The 15,653-nt window shown below is 37.4% G+C and overlaps 1 protein-coding gene across 2 annotated transcripts in view; it reads right to left on the bottom strand.

Annotated features, from left to right (window-relative positions):
• The window catches only part of LOC150101039 (uncharacterized), a 592,625-nt gene extending 578,424 nt beyond the window's left edge, over nt 1-14,201 (bottom strand). The window contains exon 1 of one of the 2 annotated variants that reach the window (XM_090401634.1): nt 14,122-14,201. The gene's annotated coding sequence lies outside the window, so the exon portion shown is untranslated. Of the gene's footprint in view, nt 1-14,078 lie in introns of both variants that reach the window. The other variant, XM_090401633.1, reaches the window with a different exon arrangement.
• Between the last annotated feature and the right edge of the window lie 1,452 nt (nt 14,202-15,653).

Below are 15,653 nucleotides of genomic sequence, written 5' to 3'. Positions count from 1 at the left end.
GTAGCTCATTCCACATGCTTTCACACACCACAAGAAGAAATAGACCTCACATGGTTCCTAACAATATATTTAGTCAACTTCCAATTCTGCAAAATTTCACTTGTGTCTACTGTAAGATCTTACTAAGGAATACACAGTATAAGGAAAGCGAATTCTGAAAGCAGTAATGAATGCAAATAAGCAGATGGTCAGCATTGGAATGGCCTGACATGGGAGGAGGAGGAGGGGTGTGAAGTTTGATGGGATAAATTGGGACAAAGGGTGTGCAGACAGGAGCAAGTATGAAAAAGTTACAGATGAAGGGCAGCATAGGTAGAACTGGTTACAGACGAAGGAATGAATAGTTATGATTATTTACATATGCCAGGAGTATCAGAAATAAGGAGATGGAATTGTTGATTTCAGTTTATTTGCCTAAAAGCAGCTGAAATAAGTGAAATGTGATTGGATGGGAATGATATCTTGACAGGAATAGAAATGGAAGGATTTTGTGCAGATAGGAGACAAGAAGGGAAGGGGGAGTGCTGCTGGTGACAACTGGGGAAATTATGTCCACATAAGGTTGAGATACAAGGGGGGGGGGGCAATCATTTTGAAGAAGTGGGGTGTGAGGTGAAGTTGATAGAATAAGATATTTGGGCGGGTGTCTACAGACCACAGAATGTGGAGGATGAATACAAAGAAATGTATATGCAACTTGGCTTAGTGAGCACTAAGGATGATTTCAATTATGGCAGTATTGATGGGAATGAAGAGATAGCATTAGGGAATAAGGAGAACGAATTTCTTGAGTTCTTAAGGGAAAACAACCTTAGGCAATATGTAACGAAGAGCACACGAGGGTTAAAAGTCTTAAATCTGGTCTGGTTATATCATCAGAGGATGTGATTGTGAATGGCATGTCTAACGTTCCCCCAGTTGGTGAGTGTGACCATGAAGTGATCACCCGGGTTGTAGCTAGTCACATAAGAACTTCTGTGAAGGAGGGATATATGTGAAATGACAAGGCTGGTAATTATGAAAAGCTTAGGAGACAACTGAGAGCTATAGTGTGGAAAGGGAACAGATGCTGCTTGGGCACTGATCAAGAACTATTTAACAGCAGCAATGTCTAAATGTATTCCAAAGGTGAAAATTTTAAATAAGGTAGAAGTAAAATGGATGGATGATTCAACTGCATGAAGAGTAAAAAGACCAGGCCAGGAGGGTGACTCAGTTGGTAAAGACAGCAAAAGTGCAGTATCACAAGAAATTAGTCAATCAAGCTACGAAAAATCCTAGCGAGTTCTTTCAGTATGTGGCAAGTAAAAGTAAGAATGACTATAAAAGGATGAGAAGGTTAGTTGATGATACTAGTAGATTGGTAACCAATGCAGAGGATAAAGTATTCAATGAGCAGTTTATCAGTGCATTTCATCCTTGTGAAGGCGACATCATGAGAAGCTGGAGTATATAGGATTATGGAGGAGGGTCTGATGGTGAATGAGCAGAAAGTATGAGGAATTAAGTAAACTTGATGTTAATAAGGCCATAGGGCTTGCCAATATACCGTCATGTATCTTGAAGGATTGTTCCAGGCAATTAACAACACCTTTGGCACACATGTTTAATGTGAGTCTTGCAACAGCACGAATCTTAAATGAATGGAAGGTGGGAAAAATTGTTCCACTTCACAAAGGGGGGATAAAACTTACGTTACAAATTAATTATATGCTGATTTGTGTGTCAGAGTCATTGTCAAGGTGTTAGAGAAGTAGGTGAGGACTAGAATTCAGAAATCGGTTGATAATAGCAGTATTCATTATGAGAGTCAGAATGGGTTTGTTAGGGAGAGGTCATGCTTTAGCAATCGACTTACATATTACAACAAGGTGACAAATTCACTGTTTTAGGATGATTTTTGTTTAACTTATATATTAATGACATTGAGACTGACTTAAATGAAGAAATGCAGCTGTTTGCTGATAATGCAAAACTGGGAAGAATTATGATAAGTAGAGCAGATGTTGTGGCCTCTTGTAGGATCTTGAAAGACTATGTGCATGGGCAAGTGAGTAAAACTATCAGTTTAATGTTGCAAAGTGAAAGGTCTTGAAATCTGGTAGGCTAAGTTGGGATGCAGAGTATACAATTAATGGGAAATTGAAGGCGTTGGAAGAGATGAGATATCTGGGAGTGATAGTGGACAGAGACTTGAAGTTTAGTGGTCACACTGCTAAAATTGTAAGAACATTGCAACAGGTTATGGCAATAATGAGGAGGACAATGACATGCAGAAGCAAAGAGGTTATTGTTCTCTTATATAAGGCTTTGATCAGGCCACGTATGGAGTACTGTGTGCAGATTTGGTCTCCTGGTTTCCAAGGGAATGGGGATGTTTTTGGAGAGGATCCAGAGACGGTTTACTAAGTTAATGTCAGGTCTGTCCACGCGGTTAGCCAAGTGGTTACATGCTCCGCAACCATATGCCTGGGAAAGGAGAGTCCTGTGTTCGATTCTCGTCATAGATGTCTCATCATAAGGAGCTTAAGAATCTTTCTCAGACACAGCCAAGTTAGACGGTCTTGGGCATGGACTGCAGGGATTTTTTCCCCAGTTTATCTGGAGTTTTTCCTCCTGCAAAGTAGGCAAACTGGTCTTAAGAACACAATGCTTCACAGACAATTACACATGATTGAGCATGGGGGTAATGACCACACCTAGTAGTGAGTTATGAAACCCAAAAATGGGAGGCCAAGGCCCTACATAGGGCTGTAGTGCCGAAGAAGAATGTCAGTCTATAAAATGTCACATATGAGAAGAGATTAAGGGAATGTAACTTGCAGAACTTTGTGAATAGAAGAAGACGAGGAGATATGATTGAGACATATGTTGGAGATGGGTTGTTACCAAATTAATGTGGAGGAGATTTTTCATGGAGTAGAGGGTAGAATTAGAGGCCAACCCTGGAAGCTATATAAGGAGAGTATGAGCAGGGGAGTGAGAAGTAAATTCTTTCCATGGATAGTGACTGGTGAGTGAAATGCAATGCCTGAGAGTATGGAAACTGTGAATGAATTTAGGGCATGGTTTGATGATCTTTTTGCTTGCAAGAGTATGGACCTCCTGTGATGAGTCTTATGATTCCATGGAGGTCAGATGTTAATAACTTCTCCTCCATCTATTCTTCAAAATGGAGGAGATTATTCTCCACAAAATGGATGGAAAATGAAGACCATATGGGTATGATGCATTTCGTGAAGATAGAAAGGGTAAAAAGAAAGGGGGGGGGGGAGTGCTATTGATGATAGAGAAATATTTATGTCCATACAAAGTACAGATGCAAGAGGGAAATAGTGCCAGTGGTTTTTAGGCAGTATGGTGTGAGATAGAGGTGAATAGAATGAAACACTTAGTTATACTATAAACCACTTGGTTATACTACACTATATTTCACTTGGATAAAGAATTAAACCAAGTATATAATTTCTTGGTATCTTTAATTTATAGTATAACCAAGTAAAGTATCTTACAACAATCATCTCTAATCCAGAGTATTTTAATAATAAGGTGTGACACCTTTTGGCTACTTGTATATGAAAATGTGACTTCTGCATTACTTCAACCTTAGTATAACCTGTAGGTCTGGCACCCACTAATGAGATCTCAATAAAAGTCGAAACCAGTCTGGGTAGTAACCCATAATGCACAGCATTATACATATCTGTAAGGATGTGCTTTGCATTGTGGGATACTAAGGCAAGTGATGTAAAGTCATTAGCTTCTATATACAAGTTGCCCCAGTCTTGAAAATACCTCAAGTCAAACTCTGTTTGCTTACACTTGGATAAAAGATTAAACCAAGTATATAATTTCTTGATATCTTTAATTTATATGAAGATGGTATTGGTTGGAAGGATGAATGCCATGTGAAAGTAGGCTGCGTGGAGAGAGAGAGAGAGAGACGCACTGAGAAAACAAGTGGGATATATGAGGAATGAGTTAAGAATCTTAAAAGAAGAAATTAAGAGATGAAAGAATGAATGTGAAGCAAATGAGAGAAAGTTACGGGAATGATAGACAGTGCAGGAGCTAGAGATGGAGAAAAGGCAGGTAAGTGGGAGAGTACCAGAGAAGGTGTCAGAGGAGAGAAAGAGAGAGTAAGAGATGCAAAAAAGGAAGAGAGTGGTAAGAGATGTGATATATGGAGACTTGATGATCCATGGAATGCAAAATAGAATACCATAGGAGTGTTTGTCTGGAGGAACAAATAAACAGCGTGACTATGGCAATTAAGCTAGATGAAAGAGTGCATGTGATGATTGTGATGGTGGGTATGAATGACTTGATTGACAGTGTGAATTGGGCAAGAGATCTCAGGTTAATGCAGTGGCAGACGGAAGACAGAGAGGAAAGATAGTGTGTTAGAGTATAGAGTATGTTATCCAGATATGATAATGCAGAGCTGAGGGGAAGATCAGTAATGAATGAGATGATAACCAGAATGTGTCAAAAGAAAGGCTTGGATTTTGTGCATGCCTGGAGTACATTTGAGGACAGAAAAGAACTGTATGTAAGAGATGGCCTGTATCTGAATGAGGAAGAATCTAGGCATCTGGAGAAAATGTTGTTCTCTATACAAGTGAGAGTGCTAGTGCAGGGAAACTAGAGTTATCAAGATGGATGGTAGTAGGGGTGGATTCTGTGAGATAGTCCTTTGGGAGAAGGGAAAGCACATCATGTAATGCCTAATCTAGTGGAGTCTGGAAGGAATAGGAGTATTCGGAATACAGGAAATTAGTTAGTGGTGCTGATAGCCTCAGCCTGTCTGAAAATTATTGTGATCGGTGAGACATGATTCACAGAAGATGATAAACTGACAGAAATAGAAGTAGCAGGGTATAGCATTTTTCAGCAGGATAGGAAGGGCAAATTTGTGTGGTCGAGTATTGCTTATGATAAGTGATAAGGTGTGTCCTCTCAGAGTGGAGGATTTGGAGGGCAATAGGACTAATGGTTTTAAAAGCATATGGTGTGAGGCAGAGCTGGGCAGAACAGGATATTTAGTGAAGTGTTGTTATAAGACAGGGAGCATAGAGGATGAAGAGCAAGATATGTTTAGACAGTTGAGCATGACAGCAAAAAATATAGCTTGTTATGGAAAACTTTAACTACAGCAGTATAAATTGAGAAGAGGAAACTGCAGCAGTAAGGGAATGGAATTTCTGAAATTCTTGAGGGACAAATGTCTTAGGCAACATGTAGTATGCAAGAGATGGCCTGTATCTCTTGCATTCTACATGAAGGAAAACGAGGTTCAAGAGTTTTGGATTTAGTCACAGCATCAGATGATCTAATTGTAACTGAGAAAGCATCCCTGCCCTTAGTTGGAAAGAGTGGCTATGTGGTTTCGACCTGGAGGATAAATAGACATGCACGGGTTTCAAGGAGAAAGGAATTTATGTGGAATTATAAGGCAGGTGATTGGTAATCTTAGAAATCTGTTTTGGGCAGTTCCATGGATGGGGGAATTGGAAGGATGAGTTATCATCAGAGCATGGGAACTAGTAAATAAATATTTATTAGCAGAAATGGCAAGTTGTATACCTCAAGTGAAAAATGAGGATGCAATTTGGTGTAAAGTGGATGATAAATGATATCAAACAGAAACTGCAGGTGAAATATAAAAAAAAAAGTTATGGAAGCGATATAAGGAGAGTGGTGGAGAATAAATGCATGAACAATATAAGACTCTAGCCATAAGAATGACTAATATGGTAAGGAAGACAAAACTTAAATATCAGAAGAGATTGGCCCTGAGATCCAAAGAAAGTTCAGGAATTCTTTTGTTATGTGGTGTCAGCAGAAAGAGGAGTGATTGTGGAAGAATGACATTGTTAGACAAAGATGGTAGTAGAGTGACTGATGCAGAAGACATAGTGGAGTTGTTTCATAATCACTTTATTGAAGTATTTCATCCTTAAGAAGTGGATTTTAATACTAGAGAGATGGGGGTGGGGTTCAAGGTTTAGAAGTGCAGGAGGAGAGTGTGTTTCAAATACTGAGTACTCTGGGCATCAATAAAGAAATGGGACTGGATGAGATTTTGCCACAGGTTTTTAGGGAATGTGCTAAAGAACTGACAGCTCCATCAACTTGGCTTTTCAATGAAAATTGGGATATGGAAAATGTACCCAAGGAGTGTAAGAAGTGTAAGACAGTGGCATTGCATAAGGGTGATAGTAGAGTGGAAGTGTCAAACTATAGACCAGTTTGTATTTCTTCAATTGTTAAGATTGTGGAAAAATTAGTGATAAATCATATACAGCAATGGATGAGAGTAATGTTATCTGTGAGAGTCAGCATGGATTTAATTTCTGGTCCAATGAAAATGTCTTCCTTTACTTTTGCATCACTTATTTTTGGAAATTTTCGTTTCAAATACTAAAACCCTGCTTCTTCCTAGTTCATTGCTTTCACAAAGTTTTTTGTGAGTCCAAGTTTGATGTGAGGTGGTGGCAAATACATTTTTGTTTGTGAAATATGTATGCAAAGGCCACCATTTAACAACATAATAATTACTCCTGGTCCTGCTGTGCAATTTATACAGGAAGCAACAGTACTTAGTTTCCTAATAAAATAATAAATAAATAAAATGTAACCTAGTTTCCAAGTCCTATTTGTAATCCAAGCAAAATAGCAATGACATTTTGATCAGCACAGATGTTCTATTTGTAGGCATCATAATAAATGTTTCCCAGCACTATTTTCATATTTTTGTATGTTTCTTTATATTAACTGAATGGGTATAAGTCCCCATTGTGAAGAAGAACAGCTTTCAGATTGGATTTTGATGAATTAATAAAAAGTCTCCATTCATATGGTGAGTGTTCATTGCCAATGGACTCGATTAGTCCATCTGTGTTAGTACAAAAGGTCAAAGTATCACTTCCACTGAAATAACTGATGTACTCACTTTGATGGTGTCTCAGATAGGTGACCTTAGTTCTTTCAGCTAGGAGATTCCACTCTTGCATCTGTTATGCTAACAGTTCTGCATGATCCTTTGTAAGATTAAAGTCTCTTACAAGATCATATCAATTCCTATTGAGTGATTGTCATTTTTGAATCCAAAATCATGTTCTATGGCAGGAATTTCTTCTGTTTCATCACCACCACTCAATGTCTGCAGGTGTTGGGTGTTTAAGTACTGGAAAATCAACAGAATGAGGTACTGGTTGTAAAGCCAATGCAAGGATACACAATTTTTGATTAACTTCTGATGAAAATCCTGAAACTTTTGTAAGGCAGAAATAACAGTCAGTAAAATGATTGGTTGGCTCTCTTCATGTCAATGAGCAAGCAGTAACTGACAGCTGCATGCTCATTATCAGTATGCTTTTTAGTCACAGAGTTCGGTGATTTAGAAAACAAGAGGAATACTAAGTTGATAATGAGTGGCCTGATACCGTGTAATTTGCTGTATTACTGTAGTCACTCAACTCTGAATCCTCTCCAAAGTTATCTGATTCCTCATCAACAGCAACCAAGTGATCAAATCTGCACACAACAGTCCAAGTATTCTCCAATCATGACCTACAGTGGTGATCATGACCACAATTATCTAACCTCTACTTACTTTTCAGCGTCCTCAAAACAGCAATGTGCTGTGTAGTCTTTACAACACTTGCAATGTGTCCACTAGACTTCAGGCCTCTGCTGACTATCATATCAAGATCCACTTCCAGCAACATATGCCTCTCATAAGAGAAAAATGGGAGTAAAGTCAGAGCAAGGTAGAAAAATATAGGGTAAGAGAGAATGAATATATATTTATTAACCTAATTGCAGCTTCTGCTCTCCTCATCCAAGCACTTGTTCCCATCTAATAACTGAAATTATTCTTGCTGAGATGCCTTTATTCTCCACTCAAACCCATCACCATTATCCAAACTCTGGTTTTCCAATAAATGTGCCAAAGCAGTCCAAGCTAAACATAGCATATACTTAATGGCCCAAATTAAAATCTCCAGCTTCTCATTCAGCTTGTGCTACAGCTTGTAACAACTACAAAAAAATTAGAAAATCTAAAGCTCACTTCATAAGAGTGAAATGCATTAAGTTGCTGCCTAGTCAAATGGCAGCCAAGCCTTCTGGTCCCTTGCTAAGGCTGTTGGGCTAAACTTCTGCCCTACTATGTTTCTAGCTCTCTCTCTCCTCTGATCTCTTGCCAGAAGGGCATTATAAAAATACTCAATAGCCATTGATACTAATAAGTCCCCTAAGTCCAGATGGTATCCCTCCAGTTGCACTAAGAACCTGTGCTTCAGATGCAAGATGAGTATGATGGCTTGTAAAGCCATCATACTCATGTTGCATCTGTCCAACAGCAAGCATTTATCCAGCCTGCTTTTAAAAAGGGAGATAAAAGTGAGCCATCAAATTAGCATTCCACAGCTTTCACTTCACTACTCTTCATAGTGATGGAGAAAGTAATCAGTAACCAACACTGTTGCTACTTGGAGACCCATCAGTTAAATGGTGATCGCTGATATGGATTCCAGTCATGCTATGGCAGATCTCCTTGCTAACCTTACTCACCTCTGAATACAGGTTATGGAAAGACTGGGCACAAACACATATGGTGGTTCTTGATATTTCCAATGCTTTTTTAATCAATCTCATCATATCTTACTAAGCAAACTTGATATTAATAATAAGGCTGTGGGACTTAATGATATATCACTGCTATTTTGAAGGAATGTGCCAGGGAGTTGACATCTGCCTTGCCATATTTGTTTAATATGAGCCTTATACTAGGTTAAGTTACAAAGGAGTGGAAGAATGACAAGATTGTACCACTTCATAAAGAAGGTGACAGAAGTCAAGCATCAAATTATAGGCCAATCTATGTGTCAGGTGTTGTGGTTAAAGTGTTGAAAACGCTGGTGAGAATAAGAATCCAGAATTGGGTTGACAACAATGGTATTATCTTTGATGGACATCATGGATTTGTTTTAGTAACTACTTACTTATTACAATAAAATGACAACAGCATTAGTTGCGGGAGATAAATACATAGTAGTATACTTAGACTTTGCAAAGGCTTTTGATAGATTACCGGACAAGTTGATAGGTCAATCTAGAGTTGAATGGGGTTGGGTTAGACTACTGCATTGGATTGAAGAATTGGCTGTCTGATAGGTATCAACAAATTGTGTAAGGAGGAGCAATATCCCAGAAGAGAAAAGTCACTAGTGGTGTGCCTCAGGGGTTTGTTTTAGATCTGTGCTTCTGTTAGCTGTTTAACCTGTAAAATGATATTAAGGAAGATTTGAATGGGGATATTCAGTTGTTTGCAGATGATGCAAAGTTGGGACAAACTATGAGGAGTAGAGCAGATGTTATGGCCTTACAAGAAGACTTGAATAGACTGAGTGAATGGGCACAGGAGTCTGGATACCGATTCAATATTGCAAAATGTATATACGGTTTTAAAACTTGGAAAACAAAGATGGGATGTAGAATTTACTCTTGGTGGGGATTGTTTGAGCTGGAGGAAATAAGAGATCTTGGGTAATGGTGGATAAGGATCTGAAATTTAGAGGACATACTGCCAAAATTGTGAGGACAATACAACAAATTCTGGGAACGATGCAGAGCACACTGACTTGTAGAATTAAGGAGGTTCTGGTTCCACTATATAAGGCTCGGATTAGGCCACGTGGACTACTGTGCACAGATTTGGTCACCTGGTTTTCAAAAGGATGAAGAGATGTTGGAGTGGGTCCAGAGGCAATTGACCAAAATAGTTCCCAATCTCTGGAATGTTGAATACGAAGAAAGGTTGAGACAATTCAATTTGCAGAGTCTAGTAGATAGGAGGAAGTGGGGTGATATGATAGACATGTACAAGTTAGTAAGGGGTTGTTATAGGATCAATGTTGAAGAGGTGTTCCATAAAATGGTGGGAGACTGGGAGAGAACAAGAGGTCGTCCTTGGAAGCTATATGAGGAGGGTATGAACAGGGGAATGAGAAGCAAGTTTTTTGCATGAAGAGTTGTGAATGATTGGAATGCATTGCCTGAGAACGTGGTGTCTGCAGAGAATTTGAATGTGCTTAAGGCACGGTATGATGAGCTGTGTGTGTGACAAAAGGGACCTCCTAGATGAGTCTGTGACTCCATGGGATGTTTTGGGATAATAACAATAATTCCTTTGTGATCCTTAATAGCACATCCTAGGTGAGTATTATTCTTCTCTTTGTATTGAAAGTGTCCACCTCCTTCCTATCCACTTGGAAAAACTATATTGTATTACAAACTACAGTTGTATATTATATATTGTAATTATGCATTACAATATGTATGTGTTATGCACTTGGAGTACTCTATTACCTAAGTTGCAGAAAATGGAAATGTATATGAAACTTATAGATAAGGTAACCAATAGGTAAACCAAAGAGTTGTATATCGCAGAGTGGAATCAAGGAGAATGCAGGTGATTAGCAGTGAAGTACAGAACTCCGTAGTTTGGTAGTTACTATTTCATTTGTAGATTAATGATGCAGGAAGTGATGTGTGTGTTGGGGGGGGGGGTATCCAGCTTTGCTGATAATGAGAACTGTCAGGTAATAGTTAATAAAGCTAAATGCAAGATTATTCTTGGATGAAAAGATTACTGCAGTGTATTACACTGATGGAACTCAACTACAAGAAATGGGATGCTGGTGGACAGGGAGCTGAAGTTTGGAGGAAGGCATATTATAAAAAAACAGGCAAAATAATTCTAAGGATCACTTGGATGTTACAAAACATGCTGACAAGTAGAGAGAAGAAGGTTACTTTTTTTTGTTGTTGTTGAAGTTTTTTCCCACGTGGTTAGACTATAATAAATTTAGTTTTATCCTTTATCCAAGTGTAAGCAAACAAAGTTTGCACGTACCTGAAGTATCTTCAGGACTGAGGCAACTCGTGGTAAAGGTGGACTAAGCTCTCATCACTTGTCTTAGTATCTCCCATAATGCAAAGCACATCTCCTTGCGGACATGTATAATGCTATGCATTAAGGGAAAGGCCACTACTCAGACAAGAAGGTTATTACTTTTCTCTATCACAGATAATAAGGAGGTTATTACCTGTTTTAAAAGCCCTTAATATAGCCACACACACATAAATATGGACAAGTGCATATGTGTGCACATCTGCACAGTAGTCCAGATTTCATTGTGTGGGTTTCTTGGGAATGAGGAAGTGATGGCAAATGATGACTTGACTTCAATTGTGAGGTTTGTGAAATGTTTTCTATAAAAACAGATTAGAGGTTTGCAAGTTAAAATACATTACCTTGATGGACCTGTGATTTCAGTCAGGATTTCTCCATGACTGGCAGGGCATAAAGAGTCCAGCTATTCCTGTCTTGGACCTTTCTTCTCCATTTTCTTCCAACTTTCTTAATCATTGGGTCTTCCCACCTTAAGGCTGGTCTACTAGATTTCCTTTTGGTATCTCTCGGATACCAATTTGTTACTCTGACCGTCCATCTGTTGTCTCTCATTAAAATTCGTAGCTGCCCTTTATAGTGTGAATTTCAATAAATGGTAAAACATTTTGCCATTGGCACCCTTCTGACAGTGATGAACTTCAAAAATGTCCCAATGCCAAAGCATTCCTGGTTAATAATTTGGTTGTTATGATACATTGATCTGTCCTATCCTATAAGGATAGATTAAAGATTTATGGCAGCATAGCTAGATTTTTAGCACCCTTGTCAAATTTGTAGCTAAGCATCTTTTACCGTGTGAGAGTTTGAATAATTAGTAAAATAATTCACCACTGATGCTTTTGGCTACTGTCCCACTGCCAAAGCATTAATGCATTACTGCTCTAATTTGGTTGGGATGATACAAATATAAATTACCAAAGAGGTTTTATAGTATTCATGGAAAAGATATTTTTCAATTACATAATAAGAAGTGAAAGAAGTGGTCACACCTACAGGGGTGCGCCAGTAGTGTCCAGCGCCCATGTGCAAAACTTTAGTTGGCACCCCTATACCCAATAGCATGCCAGTAGCGTCTGGCACCTGTGTGCAAAACTTTAGTTGGCTCTGCTATTCCCCCCCCCCACTCCATAAAAAAAATCACTTTAAAAAAACATTTTTTTTAAGTATTTCCTCCTCTTTGGCGCTTTTACTATCCTGGCGCCTGTGTGCATCGCACACGTTGCACATATGGCCGGTGCACACCTACAAGGTGTACAAAATGTGGACTAGAGTTTTTTGTTGGGAGTGATAAATAAGTAAAATGGGTTACTACAGATAATCCTACGTGTTCTCCCATGATGAGGCTCTGGACTCTATGGAGATGCCTGTATAATAATAATATTTTTTCTTTTCAGATTAATTTTAAGGTATTTGAATCTTTATAATATTTTTTCTCTTTAATTTTGTACAGCATATGGTGCTAACAGGACCGATTCGAGAGTATCTGATGCCCCTAGACAAAGAAAATTTAGACACCCCTATACACTGTCTCTATACACCTTCTTATTGTCTCTATAAGACTTCGGAGTACCCCAACGTCTTAGCACCTCTAGGCGATTGCCTAGGTTCGCCTAATAATAAAACCGGCCCTGGGTGCTAATCATAAGACCGAAGGGTGCATTCTGTGTGTAATAATCAAGTCCCAGAGGATGTTAATTATTAACCCTTTCTGTGCTAGTGATTCCAATTGGAATCACTAGGGCAGACAGTTAGTGATTTCAACTGGAATCACTAACTGTCTTGGCTTTTGTAGTCCATATTACGTGGCGAATGATTCCAATTGGTATCATACGTCGTAGTTCCATTTCTTTAATATAATAACAGGTATGTATTATATTATACGTATAAATTTTACCAATATCGGTTTTTATGACTTAGTAGAATAATATGCATATATTGGATTATAGAGCATAAGCTCAGAAGGTGAATATTTGCTACCAGAATATAACGATTCCATATGGAATCAGTCGGTCAGAATTCCTATCCTGAAATGTATTTTTCATCAAAATACTTGATACTCTTGCTTTTTTAGACCTAAAGACAAAATAAAAAGAAAAATTTTTTTCACTTGGAAAAAAAAATTCAGGTCAGAAAGGGTTAATTAATAAATCAAAAAATCAAGCTGTACATCCACTTTTAATAAAATACATAATTATCAAATTAAATAAATGTAACTATATGTATATACAGTATATATATGTTAAAGATACCAAGCTATTTTAAATCTGGTTTTACTCCATTTCCCAAGTAAGCAAAACAGACAAATAAGTCAAGTTTGTGCCTGCACGTATATATCTCATCTTATCTTATATATACGAGGGGGGTCTGGAAAGTTCTGATAAAAACCTACAAAAATGATATTAAAACAACTAATATAACCACAAGAAAGAACATCAGTTGCTTTAATATCATTTTTGTTGAGGTGTTTATCAGAACTTTCCAGACTCCTGTATCATTAATGTTAAATTATTAAAATTAAATTAGATTATTAAATATTAATATTATATATATATATATATATATATATATATATATATATATATATATATATATATATATATATATATATATATTATATATATATATTCTGAGCATAGACACCATTGGAAAACAATTCAATAACAATTTACACCAACAAACAAACAAACAAACAAAAAAACTCATGTAGCTACAATTGATTCAAAGAGTAACTTTGCAAGACAATTAACAGAAAATGCACCGCAAGAAAATCAACGAAAATCTACAATCAACGGAAAATGGGGTGAGAAAAAAAAATTATATCATATATGCATTTCGTTCACACTGCACGATTATTTATTATTATTATTATTACATAGCAGCTCCATGGCGCCTCAGGACTAATAACAGGATGGAAGTACACACTTCAGTTCATGCAAAATGAAAAACATTTTGCATGAACTGAAGTGTGTTTTTTTTTTTTTCAAGATATCCACTGAATGAAATCGAACCTAATAACTGAGGTTGACAATCTGTTAATAAACTATATTTGTCATGCAGGGAACAATATTACTTCTGTATAATATTATCACCTCACCAGCGGTTTTTTTATTTTACTACTCCAACGCCTTTTTATTTACCAAAAAGAAGTTATTGTTATTATTCGTGACACCTCCAAGGAGTCCGAAGACTCATCGCGGGAGGACACCTATTGTACAACTCTCCATCTCCACCACTACACTGAGCCTCTACTACCAATCATCTACATCAGCGCCAGTTAATGGATAGTTAATGAATACTTCAACCCTAATGAGTTAAAAGCAATAAAAAATAGCTCGGCATCCCAGTCATAACCAGCAGCTAAGTTTTATCTCTACAGGCGATTTATACATTCTAGAGAAGAGAATACGGTAGACAAATATCACCATAATTTGTTACTGTATAATGATAACTAATTATACTGTCTGAAATCGAGTAAGCTTTGCAGTTGATATTTCTAAGTTGTAGGGTCACAAACCAACGTTTCTCATATGTTATAAAAATAAAATAAAAAAAAAAAAAACTATTTGCTGCAATCAAAAATCGAGTAACACGTGAACCGGTTAAAAAAAAAAAAGATGGGGAAAGCACAGAAAAAGGTTTTCTAGTGGGCATAGCGAAATGAACCTGTAACGTCCATACATAGTATAATTTAAAGTGCAAAAATAATTTCAGTGGTACTGAATATTATAACACAGTTTTAGAATTATGTATAACTATAATATATATTTTAGTGGAGAGGGCTCAAAGGACAGTGACTAAGTTGGTGAGTGGTGTAAAAAATGCTCCCTACATCAGTGGTTAATCCAGAGAGGGGGAGGGGGCCTGGCAACCCAAAGAAAAAGAAAAAACAACGCTAGAAAATTTTCCATAAATCTTTTCCTAATTAAAATTCATTTTTTTAGTTATGTTGTGTCGTGTCCTCTATTTCTATTACTACTTATGAATTAGCGATCATTGCAGATGCTCAGTCACATGTCGTATGCGATGCGTAGTGTGTATTCTCAAATCGTCAACTCCCCCCCCCCCCCACCCCCCAAGATTAAATCCTGAGTGTGCCACTGCCCTACATTGATAGATTGAGAACTTGTGGATTACAGAGGTTGGTTGATAAGCGGAGATATGATAGAAACATTTAAATTACTTAAAGGTTTTTATAAGATTGATGCAGGGGAAATATTTCAGCTGTGTGATATTGATGGAAGAACAAAAGGTCATCCCTGGAAATTAAGGAAAAGTGTGGTTAACAAGGGTGTGAGAACTAGATTTTTTTCTTGGAGAGTGGTGAATGAATGGAATGCACTGCCTGACTCAGTTGTGAGTGCTTCGTCTGTAAATGAGTTCAAGAAGAGGTATGATAGATATTAGGTTGGGTCTCCCGCGATGAGTCTGCTGACTCCGTGGATATATCCATATAATAATAAATTTTTTTTTGGTATTCTGTTTTTTTTAATCAAGTTATAGAAAGAAAAAAAATAGCAAGCAAATGATTTTAAACTCATCTATATCAATAAAATAATATAAAAAATAGCTCAGAAATATTAGGATTGTTGCTGGTCCAAGAAATAATCTGACAATTACTGGAAGAGTAAAAACAGCTACCTGTTTTCTTTCAAAAAAAAAAAAAAAAGTT

This window comes from Typopeltis vanoorti, chromosome 12 (genome assembly GCF_054136105.1).
Source record: "Typopeltis vanoorti isolate ZY-2024b chromosome 12, IOZ_Tvanoo_1.0, whole genome shotgun sequence".
In the NCBI taxonomy this organism is placed as follows: Eukaryota; Metazoa; Arthropoda; class Arachnida; order Uropygi; family Thelyphonidae; genus Typopeltis; species Typopeltis vanoorti.
This window is presented reverse-complemented; position numbering and strand designations above follow the sequence as displayed.